This window comes from Anser anser, assembly GCF_964211835.1.
Source record: "Anser anser genome assembly, chromosome: 11".
NCBI classification, from domain to species: domain Eukaryota; kingdom Metazoa; phylum Chordata; class Aves; order Anseriformes; family Anatidae; genus Anser; species Anser anser.
The window spans coordinates 19,705,751-19,730,412 of record NC_139732.1 but is presented as its reverse complement, the minus strand read 5'-3'; the positions used below and the strand labels follow the sequence as shown (position 1 = coordinate 19,730,412).

At 44.7% G+C, this 24,662-nt stretch overlaps 1 long non-coding RNA gene across 1 annotated transcript in view; it reads left to right on the top strand.

Moving 5' to 3' along the window:
• LOC310905352 overlaps positions 1–24,352 on the top strand; it is a 94,378-nt gene extending 70,026 nt beyond the window's left edge. The window contains exons 6-9 of the long non-coding RNA XR_014588948.1: positions 3,239–10,632; positions 17,291–17,394; positions 19,364–19,468; positions 21,601–24,352. This is a non-coding gene — a long non-coding RNA (uncharacterized lncRNA). The remainder of the gene's footprint in view (positions 1–3,238; positions 10,633–17,290; positions 17,395–19,363; positions 19,469–21,600) is intronic.
• The last annotated feature ends 310 nt before the right edge of the window (positions 24,353–24,662 follow it).

Below are 24,662 nucleotides of genomic sequence, written 5' to 3'. Positions count from 1 at the left end.
AACAAACAAAAAAAACAAAAAAAAAAAAAAAAAAAGAAGAAGCAAAAGCTGGCATTCACAATTTCTCAATTAAAATGTAATTTACACCCTGCACTGTCTCTCTGATAAAAGCATGCTTTGCTTACCCAAGTGTGAAACAGTATTTACAGAAACATTTTGTGGCTTAATATGCTGTTCTGATGTTACAGGCGTCAGTATGTGCCTGGCCACAAGCACTGGTTTGTTACCAAAGGGAGCTGCCCTTCATCAGCTCCAGCCTGGCATCTGGGCACCATTAGGAGCAGAACTGCCCCAAAACCAAGCTTGCCACCCAGGGCTCCCTTGGCATCCAAGGAAATAAAAATACACTGCTATAAAATGCTCCCAAGTTAGGGCTGAGTTCACTGGGTAGGCTGAGAGCTCCTCTAGGAGCTTTACCTTTCAGCAGCAGCCTCTGGAGGTACTCAGTTCTGAGGGCTTTTTCTGAGTGCAGAGAGGGTTTGAGTCTGAAATGGAGTTTTACTGGGCTGGTGGGACTGAGCAGAGGCCAGAGCTGGGATGCTCGCATAGAGGTCTGTGTTAGGAGGATGAGGTCTGTGTTGAGGGATGCTTTATTCTCCAGCAGCTATTTAAGGTGAGGAAAGACGTGCAGCAAGGGGGTAGCACTTTGCTCAGATCCTTCTGATTTGCTTGTCCGGCTCTGTCAATCCCAGATAGCTCTAGGGAGCTTTTTGTATAAATAGGACTGGAACAGCTTTCTGATGCTTACCTTTTTAGCATGAGGTCTTTCAATGCAAGGATTTGATTTCCTGCACAGAATCACATATGCCTTGCAATAGCTTCATTAGAGGATTCTGGTTGTATTAACCCTCTCCATTTTTTTCCAAGATACCAAGATGCGTTCAAGGGCAATGAAGATGCACTCTGTGTTTAGGACAAATATCTGCATGGAAGTTAAGGGAAATCTTATAACAAGAACCCCACTTCCATTAATTGGTTCCCTAATCCAGTGAAGCATTAGTCTTATGTCTAATTTGAAACATTTGATCTCTACAATCAAAATTGCTGGCTCCGATCCGAAGACAATCAAACCATCAGCAGCCTTGCCATTGATTTCCATGGATGAGATCCAAAGAAGCTATGCACATGTTAAAATTAAACACATCCTTAATTGACTGGCTAGGGGTTGTATTTAGATCTCCTTAAATCACCTGTGCCAAACAGACCCCCACAAATACTTGTAACAAAAGTGAGAGCAAAAAGGTAGTGATCTCCCCCAAAAATGTTACCTATCGCATACAAACTGACCATGTCTTCCCGCCTGTTGGCTCCTCTTCCTAATCCATTTCCTAAATTAGAAAACTCTAGCCACTGTGACCTGGGCTGTGTCAGACTGAGAAATATTTGGGACCAAAACCTCTCCTTAGCTCCCATGGTCTTGGGAGGTCAACAGCCTCTCCTTGCCACAGCAACAACGTGGTGGTGAACTTCTGCAGGACTACAGCAACCACAAGATATGTCGCTGCAGTTGGTGGTGAAGTCAGGGGGATTTGCGGGTCGTTCTGCACAATAGGGTCTGCTGGCATAAAGCTTCTGTCTGGAACATCTGGTACAAATCTTGCCCTAAATTTATCATCGGAATTCAGAGCAGGAACTCCAGACTGAGCTCATCCTTCTTATTTTTAAGCAATTCACACATAGTTATTGTAGGACTTTTGCTCTAAACGCACCTCTCAGTCCCAGGGAAAAGCAGAGTTCCTCGGGACCTGCACAGGGGATTCAGCCCTGACCCAGAATATCTCTAATTCCTCAAGAGCAATATGTCACAACAGCTGCCTAAAAATTATTCCAGACTAGAAAAAAAAACAGATTAGGCAATTAAACTGGCAAAATACCTCCAGTCATGAAGAAATTTAATGATCGTTGAGTTGGGGGCTCTTTGTGCTTTTTTCTCTATTTTTTTTAAATTATTATTATTATTATCAGAATGGATTAGCTCTACATACTCTTATCTTATTTGCAAGCTGAAGAATTATAGATAGTAATTGGATAATCTCTCAATTATCCCCAGTGACTTAATTATCATCATTAACTGCATTTATTTCACTAATTTGGAGGATTTCTTTGGGGGTTTCATTCTCCAGGCCTATTAGTTTGACTGATAATGGGGAATACTGGCAATACTAAGGCAGAATTCTACAATTATTTAAAAGATAATGGGTCATTTCTTACAAAACACAAGAAAAAAAAGAAAATCCCATTCTATTTCAGGAATATGTCTAAAATCAGAACTTTCAGCTATTGCTCGGTACATTTCCGATTATGTAAATTACAAAGTTTCATCTCTATTGCATTGAGTTTCTGAATTTGCAGTGAAATTTGTGTTATACTACAGCAAGAAATGGCTATTGTAAATTGAAAGTCAATGCAAACAGCAAACATAATGCCTGAAGGAGAGAGTGTCACGATCTGAAATTTAGGAGGTAATGCAACATCTTTGTCTGGCTGGTGCACTTATATTTGAGCATAATTAAAAAGCCCTGGAAGTGAAACTAATTCCTGCAGCTTTATACCAGCAGATGGATCTCCCAACTAATGAAAGGATCTCATCCACGTCTCATCCACGTAGTCTCCATAGCGATGGCAAGTGCAGGGGGCTTTGAGCCCGGTCTTGCTGCTGTTGAGTTACAGAGGATGGCTTGGCCTTGGTATCCAGTGCTGCTGTCCTTAATATTTACGTACACACATGACAGCTGATCCAGCACTGGCAAACAATCGATAACATTCCCTATTTCTTTCCACCCCAATTTTCCTTTTTTTTTTTTTTAATGAGCCTGAAGCAGAAGAATATAACTGTTGGAAATTGCTTTACATTAGTTGATTATCTCTGGCTAAGTTGAGAGCATTTGGCCTCGCTTATTTGAAATAATTGAACAGGAGAACCCCATGGAGGGTGGTAATTTACAGGGGATAGTCTCAATTGTGATATGTACATATTGCGAGCAAAGGGTGGGGGAGCTGCCAAATATATTTAGATAAATCTTTGAACTGCTGCTTGTTATTCCAGGCCATATCTCATTTCAGCAGATCAAATGCTGTTAAAATCGCCAGCACTCTCATATTAGAAACAAAATCATTCAATGCACTTTGTCTAGTCAGAGCCATGCAACCTAAATTTTCAATGTAGCCTACAAATGAATTGAAATGTGCTATATATGCATATGTATTTGCACAGCTTATGTGAGGTGCTCTATCGTAGGTGCGGAGGGCTGTTCTTTCCCTGCAAGTTCTCCAGGCAATTTCCTGATGCTCTCTCTTCATGCTGCCCTGTGCTGTCAGTCACCATGCCACCACCTCCCATCCCCAGCACCATCAGGTGCCTTCGCTGTCTGCTCCAGGAGCCCTGCAAGAGAGGCACGGCAGGTTACGAGCACTTGCTACTGATGCAGCTTTTGATTACCTGAAGGATTATCTTGAGTTTCGATTATTTTTCTTTTAAATTATAATCGGTGCAGTGCTATGCTATTTCAAGAACCAGATACCCGTTTTATGCCTAAATATTGCCTTTTGGGTATGACGCAGGAGAATACTCACACTTCTGCCAATATCATTCTCATATGCAAGTAATTGGTTTTCCCAGGGTTATTTATTTAGACTACTATTTGATACCAGACTGCAATTTTGTTGTCTTCAGTACATGTAAGACTATTTTTCTCTGTTAATTGTCCTTTGAATTCTATTCTTTCACTTAAACTAGAGCCAGAAGACCAAGACCAGTCATAGATCAAATGGCAATATCTACTGTAAACCCATGTAAGCCAATGGATTATACAAGCAGAGAATCTGGGTTCAAATATATTAGAGAAGGAGAGAAATAAATCTTACCTGTGCTGAGAGACTGCATTAGCTTATTGTGCTTGTAAGACTTTGAAAAAACCTAATATAGATTCCTGTAGTGGATGAGCACAGGGAGCTCCATCATTTCCTATGCGCATTTGGCAAGCCCAACCGCTACAAAGTCAAGCTTCTTTGTGCTTTTATTTTTCTGCCTTACTAGGCGGTGAGTTTGCTCACATGGAAGTTAACTTGTTAAACCAAGCTTCATCTCAAAGCGAAGGGAGCTCAAAGGAAAGCAGCCTGATTTCAATGTGGAACAGTGATGTAAAAATTTAATGTAGTTTAGCTAGTGGGCTTTTAAATCAAATCTCTGTTTAACACTCTTCCTGAGTGTCCCCTGAATAGATAGGGGACAAATGTAGACAAAACTTGCTGTATTTTCTCTCATTCAATAGAAAACACAAGGCATGAGGTATGAAATGAGGTAGAATTTTAGCTGGGGGCACTAGGAGATGCCCACCCATGCTGCAGCTCATCATTTCAGCTCATTTCAATGTTTCCAGAACAAAATTTTCCCCATAGGCAGACCTGCAGATATCCCTGCTCAGTCTCCTGACACCCAGCTTCTCACTCAGACCTGGAGCAATTTGATAAGGTGAGAAGCTCAGCTCTCCGCTAAGATGCTTCTGGCTTTTCTCATTGCAGAGAAAAGCCTGAAGGCATGAAGTGGGGATATCTGGGAGGCTCAAAAGCCAGATAGCAAAATAAACCTCTTGCCTCCAATATTAACACTCAAAGCCTTTTCTCACAATACTGAGGAGTGAGGGTGGTGTCATGATTTGTGGGGAGACCTGAGCACTTGTAATTAACCGTGCTGCTCATCCCTAAAGAAGGAGGCACTGAATCCCATAAGGTTTAGTAGCCACAGTGGGAAATCAGAGGTAGAAAGCAGGAGGAACAAGGATAGCATATTCCAGCCATTTCCTTGCTGTTGCTGCTACATGGGGTTACAGCACTGGAGGATTGTATTTAAATCCCCAAAAAGGTTTTCAATTTAAAAAATAAAAAAATAAAAATATTCAGGTTTTGTAAAGTTCAGCCTCAGTGTAATCTTCCAGTGAATTAGAAATGTAATTATAAAGCCAATTGACAGCGCCCTTTAAGATATGTCATGTAGGAAAATTAATTTTAGGATATTTTTTTTTTCTAATTTCACTGTCACATCTTGGGCAAGAGCAAAGCTTCTGAAGACCCAGGGTACTGCTCTATAGGGAGAGGGAATAGCGGGGCAAGGACACGCAATCTCCTTGTGTTCCTCTCTTTCTGCACCTCACTTTGACATGGTGCTGGATCACAGGTTGGGTGTTCTGTCTTCCCAGGCCTTGCAGGCAGCACTGAACATGGAGTGGGACTAACCTGCTCCGTTTATCACACCAGAGAGGTGGTGTCTAGGTGACAGCACACAAGCCCTTTGGGATGAGGGGATGCCCGGGGTGGAGGCAGGGATGTGCAGGTCTCCTGCGTGCTCCTCCCTGCAGCCTCACCTGCTTCCTGTGACCCAAGCGCAGCCTGAATTAAGTTGCTGCAATGTGAGTTGCACAAACACAGACTAATATAATTTGTCACAATTAGGGGTTGATTGGATGTTTTCATTCAGGGTGATCCGGGCCAAACGGTTACAAATGACCTCTTCGCCACAGAGCACAGAAGAGCTTTGCAGGGAATATCTGCTATAAATACTGGGAAATGCTCGCCGGGTCATGGCTGGGAGCCCTCTCCCCAACCAAGGCAGATGCCCTAAAATACATGTCCCCTTCAAATCTCCCACAGCAGCAGACACTGCCCACCCAGGCAGCCCCTCAGCCCTTCCTCCCCTTCTCACGGCTGGAGAAATCCACCAGTCCCCAAAGCACGCTGCAGCACGTGGGGCAATCAAAGCTCAGGAAAGAACAAAGAAATGGGGCTGGAGGCAGGGCTAGGTGCCACAAAACATAGCTAAGCTTTCAGGTTGCCTTGCTGTTTTGGTGGCCAGGGCAGGAAGCATCTCTCTCACCTTGGCACTCTGCATCACGCGCGAAACAAGTGCTGATAATGACGGGATGACCGCTCGGCTTTCCTCCACTTGCAAACAGTTGGTGGTAATGATGTTCATTATGCATTCAATAGGCTATTTTACAATATGAAGTCATTTAGAAAAGGATAATTAGTCCACAGCTTGCTTTTCATTTTATTTAATTTTCTTTACTTCTGTTTGGAAAAAAAAAATGTATGTAGGGATGGTGTTATTTTTGCAGCAAGCAAAATGGAGCTGTTAGATTTATGCTCACTCACAAGAGATATTGTGAAAATGGTGCCTTGTTTTTTGCTGAATGATTTCTCGCAATTGAGCATCCAAAAGCGCATTTTAATCTCAATGTATGCTTTGCTATTGTATCAAATTATGAAAAGCAGGCATGGGAGGCTGCTCAGTGAAGAATCTTCTTTTCCATTAATTTGGATGTGTTAAGTGCACTATCAGAAGCCAAAAATATTCTTGTAAAAATAAGACTGTGCAATGGGGTTTCTTCCTAGGGCATCAGTCAGCTACCAGTGTTGCTAAAATTAAACAGGGGTGAAAGAGTAATATCTCCAGTTAACAGCTTGTTTTGGTTGTGTCTGTTCGTTTGATCTTATGGGGCAAGAACCTTACAGACCTACCGGAGCAGAAGATTCGGGGCTCTGAATCCTTTCTTGCACTCCCAAATTCCTTTGCTTCTGTTACAACAGCCCAAAACAGAGCAGTCCCTGTTAAAAAGGCATTCAGGCACAAACCGACTTTTCAGTGAGCCAGCCCGTGAAATGACAATCATTATGCTCCAAGATGATATAAATATATTAACTTACATATTGGCAGCTGCAGTGCAATGAGCTGATTGCCCAGGAAAGATGCTTCGTTATGTTCTTCTGCTGTTGGGGAATAATGCATGCACCCCGGCTGCATCACGCAGGGCAGCCTGTGGTGCCATCCCCGGAGATGTCGCTGCTCCCCGCATTGCTGCAGCCCCCATTTGGAGCCAGAGCCCCCCTGCAGTGGGCTCCTCACCCCCTTTTTTGTGGGATGTGCTTCACGGCCGGGCAGTGGAGGGCTCTGAAGGTAACTGGAGCCGACGGTTTTCTGTTTCTGTTTAAGGGAAATGAAATTCGTATGTTTGGGAAAAGATAACTGGAACTGCTTTGGTGCACGGAATCGCTTTCAGGTGACTGACCTATTTATTGAGAGCCCAAATGTGATTTTAGATAAGTAGTCCCTTGTGTCTCTGGCCAACCACCACATTAGGAACTTCCTAAAGGTGATGTCTCCTGTACAGTTAGAGTCAATAAGGCATGAAAGAAATAAGATGTGAAACACTGTAATGTATGAAATACGAATTACACAGCAGCCTTGGATTACAGCAGGTCCAGCCGAAACGCCTGGTTCTCCCCTTTACTTTTATTTCAATTAATATTCCTCAAGCAACAGCAAAGATCGATTTGAAGTAGAGAGCACAGAGAGTCATGGGAGCTTCATTAGCATGCAAATCTGAGTGAATTCATTAGCCCTGCAACTGATGCTGATGCTCCTGGAAACTAGTAAAAGAGTAAAGTCTGCAGAAGTAAATCAGGCCGTGCTAATGAGCCTGTTAATAAAGCTTTTGTAAGCCTTTTCCAGAGCCAAAGTGACAAAGCACACTGTCAACATTAAACCTCTGGTACTGTGCCTTAGATGAGGGACACTTTTTTTTTTCTCTAGTGCTGGGGAAGAAAGCAGAGAACCGTAGCAAAGGTAGAGAATGAGACAAAAGCAGTTACAATATTTCCTCATCAGAGATAAAAGTATTGTGTGGTTGCAGAAAAGAGACAGCATGACAAATGCAAGTGTGCAAATAAGATCCATTTGACTGAAATTATATTTTAAAGAAAAACAGGAGACCAAATTTTTCATAATGGGCCTTTCACCTTCCGGCTGTATGTTCTCATTTTCCTTGCGCCTTATTAGGCATAATTTCAGGATTGCATTTTGTCTCATCTCCTGCTAATCACGCAGCAATGTTTACAGCACGAATGCGGTGCCATTGCAGCACCTCCTCGCTGTGCAGGTGCTTTGTGTCAAAAAACATTGCCTCTGGCCAGCTCTGGGGCTCTGCCACCTTCCTTACAGGTCTGAAAACACCCACTCCAGGACAGCCTCTGGTCATGGCCCCCACCTGTGAGATATGCTGAACTGGGGCCGATCTGAGGGGCTCGGACAGACCCAGACCCCTAAATTATGGGTTGTGTGCTGCAGGGAAGGGCTGGGGCCCAACTGGCTGCTGGTGCAAAAGGGAAGGGGAGCGGACAGCTATGAGCAGTACATGGTCTCAGGACGGTGCTCTTCTTTCTTCTAATAGAAGCAGCGCCCAGGAGGGGAGCTCTTTGTCATTAACGGTCTGAAAAACCCATTTCAGTCCATACGGCGTGATGTGCACCCCTTCCCTGCACACGTATTGCTGGTTTTAGACCCTCGTGGTCACAGCTGTGGTTTGGATACATAACATAGTCGGCTATGTTTAATCTGAAGATCTAAGCTTCACGTTTGTACCGAAGCATCTCCTCCTCTACCTCCCATTTTGCAACCGCTTCGGGCCGGGCAAAGTTAAAGATCTCTTTTCCCTGTGATCGTACCAAGGCTGTAAGTTCTCCAGGTGGGAAATACATCGCGGTGCCCCAGCCAAGGGACCTGCCATGACCTGCCAGGCACCGAGCGATGCGAGCAGCCACCTCCCCCTCGCCCTTGCATCAGCTTCACGTGGCGTCAACAACCGCAGCACACAAAAAGGCTGCCGGTTCACTGGGCTCCGAGGCAGAGATAAGCGGGAGGCTGGTTAGAAATCTACTTGGTTTCTTTTTGCAGCAACCTCTTTGTGTAAAAGAGCTTGATACAGGGGGGAACCGCTCGCTGCTTTCTCATCAAGTGGGAGAAGAAGTGCTTTTATACGCAGACTGATGGAAAACTACCGGAATGCTTTTCTGTTTCCCTCTCTAACCTTTAGTGCTTTCTGGTGCCTTAAAGGGAACAAAGCATCAGTCTGGAAAAAGGGGGAAAATATATCAAAATGTATTTGGAGATAATGGCAAGTAATACAATAGACAATGCAGCTGGGCAATAAAAAGAGAGGCAAGGGGAAAGCATCAAAAATACCGCGAGAGAGTGGAAGGAAAAAATATGGCAGAGAGGAAAGGTAAAAGCAAGGAAATTAAGAAAAAAGAAGAAAAAAAAAAGGCACCTGCATAATGGGGTGACAAAGGACAAAGAGGGAAGGAAGGGAAGATAGAGCAAGACTGGTGGAAGAAGAATGACGAGGAGGCACACAGTGAATGATGGAGCAGGGTCGCGGGCAGGCACGAGCAGGGAGGAGAAATGGGGTGGAAAGGAAGTGAAGGGAAGTGTGGAGTAGCAGCGATGCTGCTGACCTGTTTTTCTTTTAGCTGAAGAGAGGTGGCAAATGTTTGCATTAATAATGCTAATGCTTGGTTACCCGAGGGGAGACGGAGCGGGGCAGCCGGTGTCGGGATGTTGTTTGATCAGCACCACAGGCTGAGCTGTGCTGAGCCTCTCGCACAGCCTCCTCGGACCCAAGGGGAGGGAAGGCACTGAGAAGTAAAGGATGCCAAGCTCTGGGGTAGGAGCCACTGGGCTGGCAGCACACCTGGGGCTTGCACTGCCTCCTTCAGTGCTCATCACCTGCCCACCTGGCTTATTGCCCTTCACCTCCTGGTGGCTGAATTTGATTTGGTATAAAATAGGAGATCTTTCTGCCCTGTTTTCACACACAAGTTCACCCAGGTAGCTCATCCTGCCTGTAATCTCATAAGCACAGTGTCATAACGCTTGCGCTCAGCCACATTTCTCATAGCCTGCTGCATTTTTACATTGCACAGCAATCGCAGCTCTCAGTGTGCCACGTTTTAGGTGCAATCTCACTGGTGTCTTACATACCAACTGCACCATCTGTTTTGATTCCTCTTTCTTTTGTATTACATCACAGCATCATGTTTTCTTTCTTTCTTTTTTTTTTTTTTTATTTTTCTTTTTCCTGCAGCTGCAAAAGCTTTGGGAGTGTTCCTATAATAACTCCCTACAGCTTGGTTTAGCAGATATTTGGGTTCTTTCATTCTTAGCTGCCAAATTACATTTGGTTATCAACATGCATTATATCTGCTGTCAATTAGCTGTTATCTAACACTGTGAAATGACTTAACTCCTTCGGTGTGTTGTGAGATCTGTCCCCAACCAGCACACCACTCAGCTTGCATCAGCTTGCAAAGATCCAGGTAATTTTGTCACACTTATATTTTTACTAGCACTCATTACGGCTAAAGGTCAGTTGTGTTTCCACTGTAAGCCTAGGGATAACGGCATGATCTAGCAAACTCTTTCTCGTGTAAAGTTAACAGGACTATTTGCATAAAAATCCTTACTCGAGGAGTAATTTGCAGGATCACACCTTTAAAACCCTAGCCTTAGGAGTAAGGCAAAAGCTGGAACCTGGAACAGCAATCTTCCAAAGCTGTATTTTATCAGAGAAAACGATGAAAATTTAATGAGGAGAAAAAAGATACTTAATGGCTGTAGGTAGTGTAATTTCAGCCATAAAAATGGGATCGTCTTGTAAGGCACCGTGCTGTGGCCTTTCAAATCAATGCTAACAGTGATAACAGCCTCAGTGGTAGGAGGGTGAAGATCTACAAGCTGTCGAGCAGAAGTCCCAGCCTGGTGGCATGTGGCAGGTCCGTAACTCAGCCTGATGGACTGCTTAGGTGAGTGACTGGGGCGTCGTCCTCCACAAAATCTGTGCTTGGCTGCAAAGTCTTTGCCTGATTGTCTTTCACAAACGAACGCAGTGAAACCCAACTAAAATGCGTGATGGCCTTGGAAGCAGGGCCAAAGCTCCTTGCATCTCACGAGGGTTTTCATCTGCTCTCACAGCAAACACTTCAAGTGTCTCACCAGCTCGGTTGTTTATAATTCAGGAGACTCCCTGGGCTCAAAGCTGCTAGCCTTGAAGATCTATTTACATTTTAAAATATATTCTAAAGTTGAAGCTGTGGGACAATTAAGAGAAGTTAGGTAGGCCAAACAACAAAAAAGGAATCAAAAAAGTTCTTTAGTAAGTCTTGGGCGAATATTTCCACATATTTTCTTGAACGGCCCAAGTGACACATTCTAGCCTTCATACCCCAGGTTATACCTGAGAAAGGCAACAGCACTTTCCATCCACAGATGGATTTGGCCCTTGGAGAGGAAATATTATTCCTGGACAAAAGCATTGCTTTATTTTCCCAGTGTACCAAAATTAGAGAACCCCCTAGTGCTAAATAATTTTGTTCTGCCTCGCTGTGAAAATTCCCAGTGTTCAATAACCCTCCACAAGTTCTCATTTTATCCCCGTAGTGCAGGGCTCCTGTGGTTATATGTCAGCTGCAGCAGTGGTAAACATGTACACACTACTCATTTAAGAGCTTTTAAAAGACTTCTTACTGTGCCCAGAAATTACACCTGTGCTTTCTTACTTACCCATGCTGTCGCCTTTGTTTCTCGGGCTATATTAAGCCTTTTTTTTTCCTCCCCTTTGAAAGAGTGGGAGAGTATAAACATCTTTAAGTTCTGGCTTTCTCTCCACCAAAAAAGTTGTGCAGAGGGACAGAGCCGTTCAATCTGAACAGAAGGAAAAAGGAGGGTGAAGTAGGGCTGGCAGAAGACATCTGCCCCTCCTGAAGACACTTGACTTTTCAGGAGCTCCGTGCTGCTAGCTGAAATCCTTGGCAGCTGCAGTGCTTAACTTCTCCGACACAGAGACCTGTGATATTCAGACTGCGCCTTCTATATCTAGAGACGATGGAGAGAGACAGAGCACAGGGCACTCTGCAGAGCTGCAGTGGCTGCAGGGAAGGTATATGCAAGGGTGCAATGAGGCATTGGCCTCTAATGAACTTTTCCATCATAGGGGAATCTTTTAATGTTAAAGATGATTAGTTAGAAACACGAATGAGAGGAGATGTGGTAAGTAGCATAAAATGCCACATCTGAAAGACTTTTCGATCTGTTTGCATTACACTGCTAGAATAAGGGAACTGCAATAGAGGTTCTGCTAACAGCAGTGGTCGAATTCTCCACTGGTCTCATTTGTCCAAGATTTTATGTGGGAACTCTAACTGAAACAAAAGGACAAAAAAAAAAAAAATTATACTAAAATATCTCCGATAAGATAATTGTACTTGGAATGATGTGAAGTTGATCTGTGAAGCTCTCTAATGAGTATGATTAAAAAAAAAAAAAAAAAAAAGGCTCTTGAAGTAAAGCGGTGGTGTAGGGCAAATTTGGCACCTCTTGTCTTATAGTGACAAAAGTGCTAATAGTGAATTTTCACTCCCCCATCAGACCCAACTCGTCCTTGATGACATGAATACATTTTTCTTCATGCTGCCACTAAGGCTCACACATAGCTGTTCTCTATAACCCTAACTGGATCCTCGTAAGATCCTTCAAGACAAAAATGCCCATTATTAATTAAAGAAATGTTCCTATTTTTTTCTAGCACTGCTTGGATACTTGGTTCAGAGCATGATTTAACATACTTTGGGCAGGAAAACTTGTGACTGAACTTTAAAGTTCACTGAGTTAATCTGATCCAGCCCATCCCAGTGGCTCTCCTGTAAGAGTCCCTGAACATATGTGGTGGTGGTGTTTGCTGTCTGTTCTAGATCCCAGCCTCAGCAAGCTACCATCTTCCATAGATTTTTATGTATTTTTTTTAATGGGGATGGATCTAACTTTTTCCCACTGTGTGCCCAGTTTGCAAAGGCTTCCTTGGGTTTTACTGTTAAACATTTTTTACATGCCTTTGTCAAGAACCTACTCCAATACAATTAAAAATAATAAAGCTCTTGATCTGTATTTCACAAATATTAGAATAATGCCTTGAAAACAGCTGCAATAATTATGTTTATTTGTTAAGAAATGCCTTCTGAACCCCACCTCCATCCATTGCAGCTTTCGAACCTCTGACTGCTCATGCTGGGAGTTATCGGCACATCTCCTCTTGAGCTCAGATCCTGCTTCTCCACGCTGCAAGCGAAATTATCTCTGTATGTCTGCACCCATAAAGTGAAGTGCACTTGTGCTTCCAGCTTCCACAGAGTGTCAGACAGTTAGTTGTGGTACTGCTCCTATTAACGCCTGCAATTAGCATTGACAAAAGTGCTGTTCCACGGCTCCCTGAAACTGCTCTTCTTTGATTGGTATTTTAGAAAATCCCAGTGCAGTTTAATATCTCCCTGGTAGTCGTGTTTCAACAGAACAGTGAAGTTAGTGAGGCATGACAGTGCTCTTTTTTTCTAAACCTATACTGAACATCCTTAATCAAGCTTTGCTTTTTTAAAAATAATGGGTCTAATTCTCTTTAGGCGTACGGTGTATTCATGCTTGTGTAATTCCATCAGGCCATATCCTCAGCTCCTGTAAGTTGGCAGAGCTCGTTTGATTTCACTTAAATTCCAGGAAGATTGGTAATAGTTGAAGATTTGGGCTGCTGATTTCCAAGCTATTCCTGATACATTCCAGTTTGAGAAGATAATGTGTCCCAAGTTTTGTTTTTTCTGTGTGTGTGTTTTGTTTTGTTCTGTTTTTGCCATTAGATCCATTAAAATAATTCCACACTCTCTACCTCATTTACAGCAAACATTGCACAAAACACATCCAAGCTACTGTCTGTGGGGTTTTGTTTGTTTGTTTGTTTGTTTGTTTTTTATTTCTGGGGTGTTGAGCTCTCTCCATTCCTGTTAATCCTGATATAAAGCTCTATAAACTCACACACTCAGCAGCTCTTGGAAGCATCGACTCGTCTCCCTAAAGGACCATTAGGAGAGCCAGGCCAATTTTTTGTTTTGTGTTGGTTGTTTTTGTTTGTTTTCTATGTTTTGTTGTAGTTTTCTAAATTAGATATCGTCTGCCAATCTGGAGACATATGATGACATGCAGCCATGACTAGATTACTATGTCTGGAGAATTTCCAGGAGGAACACATGTAGATGCTTCAGCATCTCTCTGCCACAGCCCAACAGAGACAGCATCCTCAGCCTCTTCACTTACAGGGTCCTGAAATGAAGTAGCTGTGTTGTGTTTTTCTCTTTTCCTTCATTCATTCCTGTGTTCAGTAATCATACGTCTGCAGGTAGCAGCCAGCATCTATGGCTCTGGGGATAGCAACAGGCAGGTAACAAAAGTGAAGAGGACAGAGTCAGCTTGTTCATTCTTGGTGTTGTCAAATTTGTCTTTAGTAAGATCCTGGTCAATCTGAAATGCAAGAAAGATGTGAACCAAGAAAGAAATGTGTTGAAGGGCTGCTGGTTGCAAGTCTGTTCCCAGGATCAGAGAGCACATATTTATACTGTTGGTGCAGTAGCTTGTCTGATATTGGACTGACGTTTAAATTAGGTACAGACTTGGTGATAACTCTGGTTCCACCTGGAACTTCTGAGTGCAGTGCAGGGCAAAAAAATAATGATGTCTGTAGCAGTAGATAGAGATGTTGTTACTAACTTTGGTACAGCAATGGGTAAAACATTACACAGGCTGACAGATGAGAGATTTTGTTGGCTTCAGATGCAAGAATAAGGAAAACAAGACTTGAAATTAACTTCTTTTGATACAAGCTGTCACACAGGAAGCTTCCAAACACCTGTAAAATCAGTGTGATTCCCACTGGTGGCTGCACCCGGTACTTCAACATAGAGATATGAACTGTGGCAGCTGAGCTGTAGCTCTTCAATAAGCTTTTGATAAACTTGGATTTGTACAGATCATGAATTTATAGTGTGCAAACTTTTTCAGAAGGAACTCACCTAATTGTTGGTCTTGCATTCAGAGACGTAACTTGTGGTCTATATTGTACCACGCTGGCCATACATTCCTGCAAAAAGTACCAAGATACCGGCCAATATATCTCTGGGACTTCCACATAATGATCTTCCACAGAGGGAATCACTTCAGCACTCTGACACTCTGAAAGCTGTAAAATCAGTTGCCACAAAATGCTTCATTCTTCCCAGTTGTGCTTTGATGTCTTCATTGTCCAGAGCCTCCAGAAACAGGATATTTCTCTGATTCAATTAAAGCACACTTAGCTTTCTAAGCTCTTCATTTCTGTATTGTGTTTGGGGCTTGGCTGCACAAGTCAGAAGAATTTCATTTCATCCCGTTTGGAGGACATACCCTGGCATTTCAAATGTCTCCCTTCCTGTAGGATTATTGCCGTCATTTATCATCCGGTATAGGCTGTACATTTGATGGTATGAATCCTTGCTCCTGACCCTGCCAATGACATTAATAGAGAGAACACCACACTTTTGTGCAGTTGTTTCCTCTCGAATGCTATTCAGCCTCTGATAATGATTCGGATGAGTAAATCGGCACAATTTTGTGGAGGGCTGGACTTCTGCCAGTTGTGACTTGCTGATTTTTCAAGCATTTACAATACTGATGTTTTTCTCCCCCAGCACTAAGCCTTTCCCAGGATGACTCCAGCCCTGGAGAGGACAGCTGAGTCCTTGCTGACACCCCCACCCTGCCATTCCCCTCTTTGGGGACAGTATGAGAGAGAGAAGGGCTCAAACTGACACCTATCAACTGTGGAAAAGCTGACACAGCATCCTCCCTCCATCCTCTTCCCAAAGCTTTCGTTTCCCCATAATGTTAAGAGATGGTTTTGCTATTATTTTCAATGTGGTTGCTAACTTACATAAGAGCAGGACCAACTATGACTATAAACTCATGACCACTTTTTAGTTAGCTTCAGCTCGATTCAGATATTACATCCTGAGGTGTAAATCAGAACTGAGTTACACTGAAATAAAACTAGCTTGTGTTAGAGGGGGAAAAAAAAGAAAAAAAAAAAAGGCTCAGATAGGTCTAAATTGCCCTGCTGCTCACCAAAGTGCTCATCAGTGCTCCTTTCCAGCAGGGCAGGAATTCTCCAGGGCATTAACTGTTTTCTGTTGTGAATAGGATATATCCGCTGAAATTTGGAGGATTTCAATATGCTGGTTCATGAAATCAAGTGCAGAAGGACAGTGCCCTCCCTCTGCCCACAGCACATGGCGGTTGAACTCATAGAAATAAGAGTTCTTGAAAAACGCATGGTGAATCTACATAATTAAAAATCTTTCCTGCTGGGGGTTAATGATTTGGGTAGATTAACTTGATAATGTAATGTGAAATGTCGAAATCAAGAGTGTGCATCCTGAATACTGGTGCAGTTCTGCAATGGGAGACAATTCTAAGTAAATAACCAGAGAAAGTATTTTGCAATTAAATTAAAGATGTTTCCAAACTACTGTACTTTGCTATAAAAAACCATCATCTTGAAAAGTCAAGTTTCATTTATTTTAATTAGTGCTGTCATGAAGTATTCCATTTGGCACACACTGACTAACAAGCCCTTTTCCAGACACCAGTTTGAAATGTGTGCATCAGAAAAATCATCGCAGCTCGTTCGTGTGGCGTCTTCTGGGCCAGTCCTCAGGTAGCTGGGATCAGCCTCACCCCACCCAGGTCATTGCAGCACCGTGACTGGAATCAGGTGGAAGCAGAGGCTTTCTTCCCCTGGATCTGCCTTCCGAGGGGTGATGGAAAGGCTGCTGACATCAGTTGGAGGATTCCTGCTGTCTTCAAAAAAAAATCCAGGCTCAAAACTGTGTGTGCTGGGCTGAATCTCCACTCCCCGTCACTGTTCTCATGCTCGAGTTGTTTAACAGGAGAGGGATTGGTATCAAATTGATGGGAAGCCAAAGTGGTCTTGATCCTCCTCGGAGACTTACTGTTGAATTGCATTATATATAAGCAGAGAAGCTTTTTTTATTATTAATGGGATAGAAAATCAGAACCACCAAGGAAAATTATATAACTTCTATTAAGATGGACGAGTTGGGGCTAAGTCCACATATTTGCAACAAGAATGTTCTCTGCAACTCCTGGAAAAGTGCTTTGTCCTCCCTAGGGAAGACCTCGCCTGGGAAAAATGTCAAGGGAAATGCCACGAACCCCTCCTGGGGCAGCATCCCATCCTGGCGGGCTGTTGGGTGGGCAATGGCCACATACCTGTGGGCACCAGGCTGCCGTGGGGGGTGGTCTGCACCAGGGTGGTCAATGTGGGGCTGCCAGGAGCTGACCTCCCCTGTGGTCCTTTGCTTAAATTCCCCTCTCTGTTGTCTGACTTGTTTTCAGATCTGCCAAGTATTGCAGTTACTTCCGCATGTCCAATGAGGGGATTATTTCGCAGGCTTAAATCTCACTCGTAAAAAAAAAAGAAAGTACACTGATAAATACCTGTTGTCTACATGGGGAGGCTGGTAAGGAATAAGCCAAAGCGTTAGTGTGAAGGGCACTGTCAATTCTGTAGCAATGCCTCTTATTTCACAGGGCTAACGTCACATCCAGAGTGCTCAAAGCAGTCTTTGTGCGGCACAAGGTATCCTCTGGGGAGCGAGAGAGGAGTAGCTATTCTGAGCTGTCCCCTTATTTAGGTAAGCCACATACATAAAATCTGGTTATTCCCTTTTAATTTCATCCTATTGCTCATAGCTAAAGCCCCTTGTTCCGCCTTAATTTATCCCTTCTCTCCGTTAACACCCTTCAAATATTTCCAGGCTCTTTCCCCTTCCTCACCGTTTAGCCACGCTTTAATCTCACCTATTTATTCATTCATCATAAATCAATCTCTCCTGCCCCCTAATCAGCTCAGCACCACTGCTCTGCTCGGAGCTTCCTCTGGTTTGCAGGCTGCTGGTGAGCAGGACGGGGAGCCCAGCAGCAGCACCACGCAGGATGGTGCTGAGCATCCACCCCACAGTGCTTGCTCTCCCCTTGCTGCCCCTCCTGCACTCCTGTCACCTCCGAATGCAAAACCCAGGGTTGTTTTCTTCCTGCTGGCAGCCTCACATATCTTTTCCCCATTACTGTCATTTCGGAAGGAATACGGGCATCACAGAATGGCTTTGTCTGGATAATAATAATTTTAATTTCCTCATTCAGAAGCTCCTCTTATCTTCTACCTGCGCGTAACTGATTGAGCGATAAGGACATTCCCTCTTTCCTTCTCACCTTATAATAAGCACCAGTACATCTCTGCCAGTTTGAAACTCAGCAAGTGTGCACTCTGCACCTTCAAGTGGGTCCTAATCCAAACATTATATGGCTGAAAGCATTCGAGTGCTTAAAGGATGCTCAGCTTTTTCCCTGCTCCCCAGGGGTAACACACACAGACGTACTCGGCAGCAGGTCCCTCCCCTGCATCTTGTACAGCAGCAGCATGACCTCTAAACAGTCTCCATCTACACAGACTCCTGCGTCTGATTTCCTCTCCACTGTTAATCTGAGGTCTTTGTGAAAACTATTGCTGTTAGGTTGTCTTTTGCTGGTGTTATTCCCATGCTGAATGTTTCTAACACTCTCAGCAACTTTCATCTTGGCACCCCAGAGTCAGCTCTGTAGCCCCTTTACTTTGAATTATGCCAACCTACAAAATCATCCCTTCAGGTATGTCTGTATCTTTCTTTGTGTTGGCATTCAGTAGAGGTGATGGGTGGGCTGGCGCCCGGCTTAGGCACCCAGGAGCAGACAGTGTCAGATTTGAAGCCCAGAGGTTTACTTTGCCAGCAGGCAATGGGGAGCGCGTGGCTGGAGGCAGGGGTCCGTGTTGCAGGGACTGCTCTGAACAGAGCTTCAAGCACTCGACCACCCGCAGAGGTGGCAAGCTGTCCTGGGTGATTGCTCTGGTCTGTCCTAGTCCTGTGTTTTTACCCTTTTCCACCTTGATTTGCTTATGTTTTGCCCCATTATGACTCTCCCACACATCAGAGCTCACATCACGGCGGTGCTCCTGCCCAGGTTCTCCCTGCCCTCTGCCTCCAGCGCCCGCCCTCCCGGCCCCGTTAGCTCAGCTCCCTCCCTGCCCACCTCACTTTCCGCTTAGTTTAACGGAGTGAGATCCTGATGAAGTCAGAAACAACTACTGCAGCTGATATCTGAAAATTGGATGGGATCGGAGGCTCCTACCCTGCACTTAAAATGAGCCTTTTCTCCGGGTGTTAGTATCGCTGTCTTCTTCCGCACCAGGGTTGCGTGAGCTGATTTAGTTTTTTCCTCAGCAAAGATGGACTGAACTATTCATGGCAATGTCAGAGATCAGAAGGAGAAGGAAAGAGCTAAAACGAGTGGGCAGCAGAACTGGGGCAGTGGGAAGGAGGCTTGGCGATAAAAGAAATTGGTGGAGATGACAGCGAGACGAGCTGTGATCTAAGCCCTCCCCATACCTTATGTTTTTATATGTACACTCGAAACATATTTCAGGGATTGAGAGTGTTTTCTCCTTTCTGGAGATCTATTTTGTCATTACTTTAGCTGACGGCAGCTGGGGAGAATGAAACACTTTGGTTAGCCTCAAACACCTGGCTAAGTTTCCCTAGGTTGAAGCACAGCGATGTTTTATTACAGCTGACACCAATCGAGGCAAATGGACAAAAGTGAGCATTTTGATTTGGGATCCATGAAAGAAGGGGATAAGTGAAGTGAATTTGGACTCGCCGGACGAAGGAAGGGGTAGGTAACTTTCATGAAGAGGTTTATCTTATCAACACCATTTGCTTTGGGGGTGACGCTTTTTACAAGCAATTCTGTAGCTTCTACAAAGCTGTTGTGCCAGGGTCAGTGTTTGGTACTGCCTCTGCCCCTGGGGTTTCACAATGCAGCCAAGGTCATGGGAAACTGGGGTTACGGGGTGGGGGGGGGGGGGGTAAGAAACAGAGAAGCTGTCCATCACAGATGATTGAGCACTTGTGAGTCTGGCCCCAAAAAGATTAAATTATGGTATGTTTGCTCTGAGAAGGCACCACAACAGGTCATTGTCCCATCACACTAACTAGCACACAGCGTCAGAAAATCACCATGAATATACTGTCCAAAGGTAAGAGAAATAAACCCTGTCCATTCAGCAGGTCCTACCCCAGCCCCTGTTGCTCTAAATCACCTCAAAACATCCTTGCGAGGCATTGAGCCCCAGGAAAACATTACAAAGCATCAATGATCAGCCTCGACGGACAGCCACAACAGCACGATAACAGCCCTTCAGCCATCGAGGCATCCTTCAAGGCATCGCTGGGCAGGGGATTTTTAAAGCAAGATGTGATGTGTTAGAGGCTGAACTCAGTTTTACGGCAGCAAAGCCCCTGCCATCAGAGGAGCAACCCCAGATTAACATCAGTGGGAATCAGCCCTGCAGCACCGACAGGGAGCTACAGTGGGGCTGGAGCAAGCATCTGTGTTGACTTGCTCGTGTGAAGAGGAGCGGGAAATGTTTGCAATGAAATGTGAAACTGTTTGAAATTCACAGTTTGTCACAGCCCATTGTGAATTCAAGAACAGGCCTTTTTTTCAAAGGAATTTTTTTGTGATGGCATATTAAGAAAAAACAGGCCACTTTCTAGTAAAAATGGCGAGGGAAGCAAGCCTGCTCCTGAGCGATGCTTTGATAATATGAGCCCATTTTCCATGGCTTTGGCATTAAAAATACAGAGAAGTACACACTGTCCAAAATCTGCACAGAAAACAACCGTGTTGTCAAAGCTGTGAACAAAGAGAAATGGGAGAAAAGAGGAGAAACACATTTATATCCTTATTTAGGAGAACGCTACCTAGATATATGCTTGTGTTCAGGGGTATCTCAGGACCCGATCCACATATCTGTGCACTGGGGAAGAAAAGTCCTGCGGGCTACACCCAGGTCACTGTAGGATTCACTGCTCTGACCTAGCACTAAACTGGTTGATTTGTGGCAATGAATTACACAGCTTTTCCTGTTCACTCCCATGGCATTAATAGCAGCAAAATCAAGTTGCCAGCAATCCCCACGCCTTGTGCATCCGGACCAACCCCACATTGCTGTCCTGTGGTGATTGGAGTACAGGGATTTGTTTGGGAGGATAAAGCAAAACCTTGCTTTGTTTTCCTGCTGTCCTAAATTTCGCCCAAGTAGCTTTGCCTCAGCGCTTTGAACTTTGCATAACTCTTTAAAATGATGGGGGGTGGGGGGGGGGTGGAATAAAGGGGAGAAAAAGAAAAAAAAAAGCTTTTTTTTTTTTTTTTTTTTTTGTCCCAAAAGCAGGAGAGGGCTTTGCTGGAGCTTACCCCCTGAGCCCCCCGGGCAGTGTGGGGCAGGGGATGCGGGAGGCACAGGGGCACCCCTCGGGTCATGCCGGTGTTTGCGTGACTTAACAGTGACATCCAGCGGTCACCGAGCTCCGCTGCCTTGTCCCGGTGCAAGCCCAGCCAGACCTCGGAGCACCAAATCATCTCCAAACCCCCCCGGTTTTTCGTCGGTTTTATAACCCCCACGTGTTTGCAGTATCGAGAATATTGTTCATAATTAAGCTGCGATAAACGTAAACATAAATCAAAACCCTGTTAAACACTGAATCACAGAAACTTTTCCTTCTAGTGGTTATTGCCCTAAACAGAAAAATAAGCAGTTTTCATCTCAAGTTTAACATTGCAGACATATTTTCACATGATAATTTGGTTTTCAAAAAAAGTCTAACTGTGAAGTTTAATGATACCACATGAAGCAGCTTGTCAGTTCATATTTATATTCAAATCTGAGCCTTCACAGTTCCCAGTGTGTTTCTTTAGTATTTTGTTGAAGATATTCTGACAGTCTTTCTCAAAACTGTCTCTAGGAGAAGCAGCATGAAAACCTGCAAGGAAACAAAAAGCTTCCTACACTTCTGGCTCAGGATTTTGATGCTCGAGGAGGAGACTTCTATCTGCCACCCACGCGCGAGGCTGAGGCTCGGAGGCTCAGACGCTTGGCTGCCGCAGCGCAGCCCTTCTGGCTGTGCCTTTCATGTCCTACGAGCGATGGGCAAAGGACCAGAGGAATCTCCTGAGGTTAAATAAATGGAAATTTGCAGCACGGGAAGCTGCAGCCACCAGCACCTCTGAATCCTCCCGTAGAGGTCAGGTGCCAGGCCGGGGGCTCCCCTCTGCCCTTTCGGTCCCCCCTTCCTGGCTGCAAGCCCGGCTGCCTGTGCATAGGCAGAGGAAGAGGAATTTGGCTGCGGGTTTCCTCGTGCTGCTCTCAGCACTGAGATGGATGCATTCTCCAGCCTCCTGCTTTCCAGGACCTGCCTTAGCACAGGTAGCAGAGCCTGAGCCATTACTCATCATCTGCTGCTCGGCGGTGAAGAATGGAGGTCACTTCCCCGCTGACAGGGCTCGGAGAGAGGAGGTCTTTCTCCTGCCCTCGTCCTGGGTGGGGGCACGTCACCCAGCCCAGCCTGGCTGCTTTGTTTAAAGGATTTCTGCCTGCCCAAAAGCCACACACACTCCGAATGGCTCCCCTGTTGCTCTCCAAACCCCTTCACCTCCTCAGCTGGTGCAGAAGGAAAAGAGCCAGGTGGAAGCGGTGGAGGTGCCTGATAGGACAGGGGCATCCCAACACATGGCTGTGTGAGACACTGAGGGATGGGAAGGAAAAAGCCGGGGCTGAGCCCTGCCTTTCGTACACAGATCCTCCTGCCTAGAGCCTCCATGTGAACCCCATGGTTTGTTGGGGAGCTCGGGAGCCTCCTTAGCCCACCCTGCCTGCAGAGGAGCTCGCCCCATGTCCCTCTGGTGCTAGCAAAAGCGCCACTGCCAGGAGCCAGATGTATTTCTTTGTAATATAAGTCATGGAGGTTCTAAAATGACTGCAGCTGCTAATGCATTAAAAAAAAAATGCTTGCTACCTCTGGGGTTTTGACATTAGATGTTCTTTTCAGTCTCTCCTTAGCTGACAGCTGTGTTTCACGATCTCATGTCCACTGCAGAAACAAAAGCAACCTTTAATCCTGGTAAGCCAGCCTGAGCAACCTCCCTCCCAGCCCCTCCTGGTCTGTGGGTGTTCATTTGTCCTGGTTTTCCTCTTTGTCCATGACCTTGGGCAATCCCTTTGCTCCCTCCTGCACTTTGCTGTGTAACAGCGGGTTGGAACTCGCAGAGGTGCAAGCAGTGACACCATGGGAACTGTGCGTGGGGGTCTGGGCACCAATCCTCCCCTGCACCCCATGTCCTTGGGCCCACCAGAGCCACCCACCCCTGGGCTGCACGAGCATAGCTGCTGCATCCTGCAGCCCCAACCGCAGGTGCCACGCACTAATTCCTGATCAGCTTTTAATGATCCCAAACCCCTGCACTGACTCAGGCGACAGCTAAATTTATCCCAAGGTTAGGGTGACTCTGCTGTACCAAAATCTATTTAAAGTCAAAGCAAGCACCTCATAATAACAAGTTATTATACAACTCTAGAGACTAGGCAGCTTCCCATATTCTTTTTTTTCTTTTTTTTTAATGTAAAAGGTAACATATTTTCATATTTTGTGTGTGCTAATTGTTGGGAACGCTGTCAGATGGTTCAGCAAATTGAAAATGACAACATCAACCTGTTCAATCCATTAAAATCTCTCCAGGATCGTAAGGGACATTGTCAGCCAAGTAATGCTGGCATCCCCGTGGTAAAGCCATCTTGCTCCTTATTAATGACTGGCTTCAAAAATGAGCAGATTTTCTCATCGTGCACAGCTCCATCACGATATTCAGGAGGGGTACAGGCACAAGGTGAGGAAACCCAGAGGTTAAAAGAGAAGACTTTCATCCCAGTGCAGACTTAATGAAGAGAATGGATGAATAAAATTTAAATAGGTCCCAGGCCACCCAGCCAAAATAAAAAGTTGGGAATAGCTTTCTCCTTGTCCAAGGACCAGTGCGGGAGTTTAGAGGGACTATGGTGCCAAATCTGGACCAGCCTTTTAAATAAGAGAAGTAATAATCTTTTGAAAAACTCCTGAGTCACATCTTCAGGAGAAGGTAAGGAAAACATCCACCCCAAGCCCACAGTTATTCAGATGTGGGCAGTCCTCTTGGGGAGTCAGGTGTTTAATACCTTGACCTGGACCTTAGCTTCTTTGTGCAGAAACACAAGCCAAAGAGCTGTAGAGATAAGTTAGTGCAGTTCTATGCCCAAGCCAATATACCATGGTATTTATTTCCACTAGTATTTATTACCTTGGCCGTGGTATTTCCCAAAAGCAGAAAGCAACTGTGTAAAACTTCCAGACCAGAATTTCTGCCTAGCTGGGACTGAAGGCAGAGAAAACTTGCATCTGTTTTCATCCATCCTGACAGACACTTACAAAATCATTTTGTTTTTGAATATATTGCCACAAAGCTGTTAGTTCGCGGTTAGTTCGTGTGAGCCTTTCAAGCCACCCAAAATCTAAGCACAAGGGTCCCGGGATCCTGCCCAGCTCATGGTAAGCAAGGTCCAATTCTCCTAGAAGGACAGCAGCACCAGCTGAATGTCACAGAACAAGTGACAGATCATTGTCCTGGTACTGACTTACCTCTAATACTAAAATAATAATTATTTTCACCTCCCTGGTATTTGCTGCACTCTTTTTCTCTAAGATGGTCTTGTGGGTATAAAAATCTACCGGGATGGATCGTTGATGGAGAGAGAACATTAATTTTAAATCATTGTGGAATAATGGCTACAACACAGGAGAGGAACACAGGGTTGTTATTTAAGAGCAAAATTACCATTGTTCTGTGGTTTAGGGCTGCGGAATATGCCCCAGGAATTGCACTTTTTCTCCTTCAGTATCTCAGCCACTTCATGCTAGTGGCTCACAAGCTAAGCTGCTGCTCTGGGAGCATCGCAGACTATTAGTATTTCTTTATCTTTCATTTATGCCATCTTGTT